The following is an 8,717-nucleotide window of genomic DNA, read 5'->3' on the forward strand; positions in this document are numbered from 1 at the left end:
GTAGTTACTTTCAAGAATAGCTGTTAAATATTCATTTAATTTGTCCAAAAAAATCCTGTGATTTAGTAAAACCTTCAAGGAAAACTTCTTTCTTGGTTGCTTTTGCAATTACAATAAAATAGTCAAAACAATTTAAAATGGACACCATAAGACCATATCTTCTATTTTGAAGATATTAACACAAACATTTACAATTTTCAACCTTTAATGCATAAATTCATTTGTAAATGCTGAACACATAAAAATAAAGAACTAAGTCAAATTGAAAATGAAATACTTTCCCGTGGACAATGAATGGCAGGGGTCTTTAGACAATATTCTAGACAGATAGACCTGAGTAAATCAAAGAACAGTAATAGTTCAAAAATGTTTTCTTTGAAAATTATATATGGATTCCTCATCAAGTGTCACATCCTTTAAGTTATAAAACTGTTGGATGAAGAATAAAGCATTCCTGTTTGTGCAAGACATCTCAATGATAACACTGAATCAAATGCACAACCATGTAATGGAATTCCATCCCACCAAACTGTGAATTTGTCCTGTCTCAACAATCACATTACCATGTATTCTTATGGTGAAGAAATAACCTACAGAATAAAATAACACAAGCTAAGGAATGCAATTATGTTCATTAGATGAAATGTCACAGAATATTTAAAAAATCAAAGACTTTCAATTTAGATAATGATTGTATTGATTACTAATATTTCACCACTATCTACAAGTCAAATGTGAATGGTAAAAGCACTAACCCTTTGACTGTTCTGCAGCTTTGTCAGTAAGGTGCATGTGCAGATTTGAGCAAGCTTTCTGCACATAGCCTAATTCATCACCCTTGTGTGCTGAGAGCATTGATGATCCCTATCATCCCCTAGAACCTCATTCTACCTCAAAGTACATGACTGACTAGATGCTCTTTTATATTTACTATTTTTAATCAATTTATCTAATTTTGATATAGAAATAAACCACATCACCCTCTTGTTCTACAATTCAATGCAGTTCATCTGAGATGTTATAAATGTTACTTAATGTGACATACAGTACTTTATAAAAATTTAGTGTCTTAAGAGACCATGGTGGATTTATTTCCTAGTGTCCTACAGGAAAATCTCACAAGAATAAAGAGTCCTCAGGGTAACTGAGATCCAAGAGCATCATTTCCTAAGGGACTGCCGGTATGAAACAGAAGTGCTTTTTTTTAAAAAAAAAACAGACCTTTATATGTACACTCCTCACACTTTTTCCTACTCTTAATATTACATCCAGAGTATTGTTAATAGATCGTTAAATTGCTACAATACTTGAATGCTTATCATGAACCTATGTTTTGAAATCACTGTTACATAATTCTGAGTTTATATCAATATGATATGAAAGATGAAAATGTAAAATGGGAAAAGATAAGTCTGTTTTAGTCACATTGACCTTAAGAAAAATGTGTTGCCCTACAAACACATGGTGTCCTGTGGTTTATTTGCATAATTCTATATCCTATGAAACAAACCCCAACAGTTTAAGGAGGTATTTCAAACTTATTTACAGATGTACCATTCATTCCTTCTTTGTGGACATGTATTATAGTTCAATTAATCACTTCTATAAGACAGCTAATGGCTTTTCCAGAATTTAATATTATGGAAATGAGTAAAATTATGGGAAAGTGTTTTATTTATTTATTTATTTATTTATTTATTTATTTATTTATTTAAAATTCAACAGGTTGCTTTATTGTAAAATAGTAACTTTCATATATTGGAATACTAGCCAAATTTAATACTGATATAAATATTGTATTATTGAATGAGTAAGTTTCTTAGGTCAAAATATGTGGTCAGGTGAATTTTCTGAATCTCATGAAAGACAGTTATCAAACCATATAAAACATTTAGAAACAATATACATCAATAACATACCACATTTTAAACTAAATAAACTATGAAAATAGCTCAATCTTTAAGATTTAGAACACATATTTTCAATAACTTAAAATACCTATCTACACTTCCCATCTCTTAATTCTCCTGGGAAGAACAACTAGTCACTAGATTTAAATAATCCAAATATTTATTCAAAGTAAGAGATTCTGATATTAAAGATAGTTGAGCTTATTGGAAACACAAAAATCATGAAAACTTATTAAGTACTTTAAATTATAACAAGTCCTTTCAAGCCCTAGATAATAAAGGCAGTTTTCAACTTTCTAGTAACACCTAAGGTTTATCTGCATAATGCAATTCATCAGCTGACCAATGATAAACAGCTAAAAGGGAATCTATTCACCTATTCAGTAATGTTTCATTGTAAAGGATATGTTGGCCAGTATTTAAAATGTATAAATTTAGTTATGCTAACATTTCGTGTTGTTGTGCTGGCTAGTTTTGTGTGTGCTTGACAAGCTAGAGCCATCAGGAAGGGGGAAACCTCAATGAGAAAACGCCTCCGTAAGATCCAGTTGTAGGGCATTTTCTCAATTAGTGATTGATGGGGAGGGCCCAGCCTGGTGTAGGTGGGGTCACCCCTAGGCTGGTGCTCCTGGGTTCTATAAGAAAGTAGGCTGAGCAAGCCAGGGGAGCAAGCCAGTAAACAGCACCCATCCATGCCTCTGTATCAGCTCCTGCCTCCAGGTTCCTGTTCTGTTCAGTTCCTGCCCTCACCACTTTTGATGATGAACTGTTCTATGGAACTGTGAATGAAATAAACCCTTTCCTCTCCAAGTTACTTTTGGTTCATGGTGTTTCATCATGGCAATAGTAAACTTAACTAAGACAATTGTTAATTTAGCAATAAATCCTCTTCATGAGGCCACTCATTAAACTGAAAAGAAAGATGATACATTCTGGCTTTTTTTTTTTTCAAAACTGGCAGCAATTTTTTTTTTGCTAGAACCAAAGGGGGAAAACATTCCACTTTATTTTAAGCTGTGAGATTCCCTGCTTCATGCCGACAGGTGTGACAGCCCCATTTAGACATGAGAAACCAGAAATAGGACACAATCTACAATATAGCCAGAATGTATCATCTTTCTTTTTTTTCATTTTTATTTACAAAGTTATTTTAATTCAATAATTTGATTGTTACCACTTGAGAAGTACATTTGCTTCCTAGTATTGGGTAGAAATGAGGTTTACGCAGCCTTCCTGGCCCTCACTTCACTCTAACAGAAAACAATATGGAAACTCAGCAGTAAACATTTGCTACTGCTTATATAAACTCAGCTCCAAGAGGAAAAAAATGTGAGAACATTTCTAAGTTCTGTTCGGGGCATTCCCACCTCCAGTACTCTACTCTAATAACAGGGTACACCAGCTGTTTTGTCATGGACCAATCAACTCGAAGATGAAGATAACAGTGTTCTCACTGATGCCATTCATAACAAGTTTTTACATAAGTTTTATATCCAAATGTGTGCATATAAAACATTTGCACAGATATTAGTGTTAAGAATTGAGAATGCACAGCAACATCCACAAATGGCCTGTTTGTATCCTGAAGCCCTACAAATGCTTTTGAGGCTGGAAGATAAAGCCTGGCTACCTATTTAAAAACATGTCATAATCGTTGTGTTAAGGAGAGCTCTAGAACTGACCATCTCATGAGAGTCAACCCAACTCCTGTGGCTTCACTACTTCTTAATCCTAATTAGGCTAAGGAGACCAATGAATACTACAGCCAGGAATTTACTAAATACTGGTGATTTCTACTAGTCAAACTCAGCTCTGCAAGCCAACAGGTGAAACAGGAGTCTTTCTGAACTCATTGTCCATTAGGAGTCAATTAAAGCCTTCATTTTCCCTGTAGACTTCAATATATGTGGGCCAAACAGGGCTGGCTCTGAGGTGGCCTCTGACTCTGGCTTTGGAATTTCTCTTTCAACTTCACCTTGACTACTGTGTTGATAGCGATAAGCAAACTTCTTTTTCAGAGCCTCTGCTATGAGGGCAGCAGGGTCAGTAGTATCTACTGGCCTAGGCTTGACATCTTTCTCTGACCTCTTGACTGACCTTAGCTTCACACTGTTCATATCTTTAAGGGTCTCAAACATATTTGGCATGTCAGGTGGCTTTAGGTGGCTCTTCACCAAAGTCTTTCCAGCATTGAGTCTTTGCTCTCTTTGCTCTTTAATCAGATCAACAGCAGACATACTTTGGTGGAGCGGTGGGGATGGGGTGGGGGAGAGGGAGGGGAGAGGAGGAGGAGAGGGTAGTGGTGCTACCGTGGAGGAATCTGAGTGACCTGCACTGAGACTCTGTTGCTCCTGTAGGGTCACAATCTTGGCAATCTGAGCTCGAAGGGCAGCAAGTTCATTCTCAAGTGCGGAGATCTTCTGCAAGGCCTCTTCCCTGGCCAGTGTTGTCTTTGGAGGATGCTCATCCTGAGACAAGTTTGGTAAGGAAACGTGCCTGCTTGGGGGCTTCTCAAAGCAAGGAAGGTCATCCTCGGGGGGAGACTTGGACCTGACCCCTGCCCTGAGTCTTGTTGAGCACTCTCCTTCTTCTGTGGTTACCCATCCAACATCAGCAAAAGATGCCACCACATCCTCTCCTGGGTGGGCAGGACTCCCTTCTGTGGTATGGCTGGTAAGCTGAAATTGAACTCTTGGACACTGAATCAGAGATAAGTTGGTACCAATTTTTCTTACGATACTTCGAGATGAACCATATGGTTTTCAAGACCAAAGTACCGACTGCATGCTGACCCCAACTTGCTGAATCACCATCCTCATCAGGCACTTAATCCAGCCCAGCATTTAAGTGTCCATGTCTTCCCAATCTGCAGTTCAAGTGCTTCAGGCATCCAGAACAGCACATGATCCATAGAGCAAGCTCCGTGGCGCCGCAGCCAGCACCTTCCCGGACGACTCCTTACTTATTTATTTTGAGACAGGGTTTCTCTGTGTAGTTTTAGTACCTGTCCTGGATCTCACTTTGTAGACTACACTGGCCTCGAACTCACAGAGAGCCACCTGGCTCTGCCTCCCGATTGCTGGGATTCTGGCACTGCCTGGCGGGAAATTGTTTTTATAAACATACATTTCATAGTGTTGAATGTTATAACTTTAGACCTTAGGAATAAGTTCCTTAAGCTGGCATTGCTCATTCAAAATAAACACTACATTTATTTGTTCACTATCTTAAACTTGTTTTCTACATGGATTTGTTCAGTTACCAAGAACAATGCATTATTTGCTTTTCTCAACATCACCATAAACAGAGTGGGCTTGTGTCATTTTAAAAAATGTATCTATTACAGTGACAACTGAGAATTCATGTTTAAAAGTTTCTTTAATGTTTGAGATTATAATATAGTTATATAATTGCCTCTTCCCTTCCCTCTGTATAATCCCTCCCATATATCTATTCTTGATCCTTTCGAATTCATGGCCTCTCTTTTCATTAATTGTTGTTACATACATATTATTATAGGCATATACATACATGTTTCTAAGTACAACCTCCTCGGTCTGTTTAATGTTACCTATATGTATGTTTTCAAGGCTGACCATTTGGTAGTGTATAAATAGTTGTTGTGTTCTTCCCTGGGGAAGATTTTTCCTCCTGCTTCCAGCATTCTTTGGTTGCCCATAGTCCTTTATCTGGGGTTGAGGCCTCTCGGGCATTCCCCAGTCCACAATAGCATATCTATTATTGTTGTCCTTGCTCAGCTCATATTTAAGCAGTCATGTTGGTGAGACATGGGTGTAGCTTTTGACATAACTAGGAGACAGTCTTATAGGATCATCTGGTTCTTAAAATCTTTCTGCCTATCTCTCCAACTATGTCCCCTAAGCCCTAGGTGAGGGAGTAGTTCTTTAGATGGATCCATTGAGACTGGACTCTATGACTCTGACCTTTGATTGGTTGTGGTTTTCTGTACAGTTCTAAATTTGTTGAAAATAGAAATTTCTTTAATGAACTGTGAGTACTATACTTAGTTTAAACCAGCTATGATGCCTATGAACTAGAGCAATATACAACACCACAAACGACCCTAAGAATGCAATAGAGGAATATATAACTTGAAAGTAATCAAAAACACTCAAATTGAACTTCAGACATGCTCAACAGGAAAGAAACCATGTCTGATACTGGGAAACTGGTCAACTCCTCATGGTTAGTGAAGTCATAGATCCTGGAGGAGAACCTGTAACCACCACTGCATTCTAAATATTTGTTATTTTACATTTCATTTCCCCAATTATGTGTGGCTTGTACACATTTAATAGAAAAAGCCTATTTTGTGTCTACATGTTTATAATTACTTCTTGTCTGTATTTCTTATCAGTCTTTCACTCACATAATTTTACACTTCCATATATGCCAGCAATGTTAACTTTCCATCTATAATTTATTGTTTTGAAAGTGACTCAGGATGCTGATCATAATGTTAATGCATGTGTGATATTTAAAAAAACATTTCCTTTTATGTGGTCAAAACTGTCTTTTGTTTTGTCTTCCCACTTGAATGTGAGTAGTTAGAAGTATTTTCCTTATCTTTAACCTTTTTTTTTTCTTTTTCTTTTTTTTTTTTTTTTTGGTTTTTCGAGACAGGGTTTCTCTGTGTAGCTTGCGCCTTTCCTGGAACTCATTCTCTAGCCCAGGCTGTCCTTGAACTCACAGAGATCTGGCTCTGCCTCTCGAGTGCTGGGATTAAAGACATGCACCAGAGGACGCTACAAGTGGGGAAGCATGTCCAGTTTCTCTAGGGCGCCCCAGCAATGGGCCACTTTTGCTCGAATGTAGTATCTCTTAGATGGCAAAATGCAGCCCCCCTGGCAAACTTGCAGCTATATATCCTCAAAAACCCTTCAAGGATTACATAAACCAGTGTACCATCAGCTGAGTGAATGTGGAGATCATGTTGTCATAAAAAACACAAGATGTACTGCCTTTTCTGGAAACAAATGGAAGCAAAAAGTGTACTCTTCACATGCCGGATACCCAGGTGGGTTTAGACAGGTAACAGCTGCAGAACTTCACCTGAAGGACCCAGTGGTGATTGTGAAATTAGCTACTTATGACATGCTGCCCCAAAACCTGAACAGAAGAACCATGATGCAAAGATTGCATCTTTTTCCAGGATATTCCAGAAGATATTCTCAAGAACTTAGTGGAAGAGCTTGCTCAGCCACGGAAAGTGCCTAAACGGCTGGATGAGTACACCCAAGAAGAAGTAGAGGCTTCCCTGAGAGTGTGGGTTCCACCTGAAGATTATCAGCTATGGGAAAGTGGAAGTGATCAAAAACAACAGCAAGAGACTGGATGCTCCCTGAGGAATCCCCATGATCCAGAACAGAGAGAAAACAGCACTTGAGCTCACCGTGGGAACACTCGAGGCAGGCCTCAGCAAGACATTGCAGTAGAACACACTACTTTACAGAATTATCTGTGGAGCCTGGTTTAAATACTGTAATGTTAATAAACCACTTACTTAGTTATCAAAAAAAAAAAAAAAAAAAAAAAGCCAGGCGGTGGCGCACGCCTTTAATCCTAGCACTCGGGAGGCAGAGCCAGGCGGATCTCTGTGAGTTCGAGGCCAGCCTGGACTACCAAGTGAGTCCCAGGAAAGGCGCAAAGCTACACAGAGAAACCCTGTCTCGAAAAAAAAAAAAGAAGAAGAAGACATGCACCAACACCCGTCCGTCATATTTAGCTATTAAAAATTTTCACTTGTGTTTTCTTTTTAAAAAAAGATATAGTTTTTTTTTTTTTGCAAGTATGTCTACACACAAGAGAAGAGGGCATCAGATCCCACGGGACTGTAGTTATAGATGCTTGTGAGCCACCATGAGGGTACTGGGAATTGAACTCAAGACCTCTGGAAGAGTTGCTAGTGCTCATAATTACTGAGCCATCATCCCTCCACCCCCATTTCCTTTTAATACTGTTAAGCTCCCACACACACTTTAGTTTCTCAACCTACAGTCAATTATAAAACAAGTAAAATAAGTACAATTTATCTCTTTCTAAAATTGCTTACTGTTTCTCTTAATAGTTTTAGTTTAAAATCCATTTTTAGTCCTACAATTTTCTAAAGTGTCATTATGTAGAATTCCATTTGTCCTAGACCCCATTTATAGAATTTTAGTTTTGTTTCCATTGGTTTGGCTATTCATGCTCCTTTAGCTTGCTGTGTTCACTATGGACATGATACCATCCCTGACAATTATAGGTCTTCTTTTCAGCCTTTCCTTAAATATCTTTCCAAATGTGGTAAGATCTCAAAAAGGTCAATTACAGGAAAGAAGCATGCTTGAAACCAAACTTGTACAAAAGAAAATTGCCTTTGTGCTGCAAACAATGGTTATTTGTCCCTTTATCATATAGAATATATGAAATATTTATTCAAACATTTACAAAATCATATGTAATTTATCTCAAAGAAGAGATAGTTCAGAAAAAAAATCAGAAGTCAAAGATCTAATTTCAGAGTCCATATTACCATAGTTCATAAGACTATACTAGGAAATTATATTTTATAACATTTAACATTTGGAGTGAAAAAACTATTTACATATATATATATATATATATATATATATATATATATATGCCACCAAGAAGGAATAAGTACTCTAATTTTAATTTTAATTCACTTCATAAATTTCATATATGTATACAATGTATCTTGATCATAGCCATCCCTCATTCCTCCACAACTTCCCAAATCCTCTTTCACATTTTCTAACCAACTTCATGTTCTTCTTTTTCAAA

General features: G+C 37.3%; 2 pseudogenes; one reads left to right on the forward strand and one right to left on the reverse strand.

Annotated features, from left to right (window-relative positions):
• Window positions 1-3,667: 3,667 nt before the first annotated feature.
• Window positions 3,668-4,792, reverse strand: LOC102920611 (mitochondrial fission regulator 1 pseudogene; annotated as a pseudogene).
• A 1,890-nt stretch (window positions 4,793-6,682) lies between these two features.
• On the forward strand, window positions 6,683-7,317 carry LOC102920300 (large ribosomal subunit protein uL13m pseudogene; annotated as a pseudogene).
• Window positions 7,318-8,717: the final 1,400 nt, after the last annotated feature.

This window comes from Peromyscus maniculatus, chromosome 18, assembly GCF_049852395.1.
Source record: "Peromyscus maniculatus bairdii isolate BWxNUB_F1_BW_parent chromosome 18, HU_Pman_BW_mat_3.1, whole genome shotgun sequence".
NCBI lineage: Eukaryota > Metazoa > Chordata > Mammalia > Rodentia > Cricetidae > Peromyscus > Peromyscus maniculatus.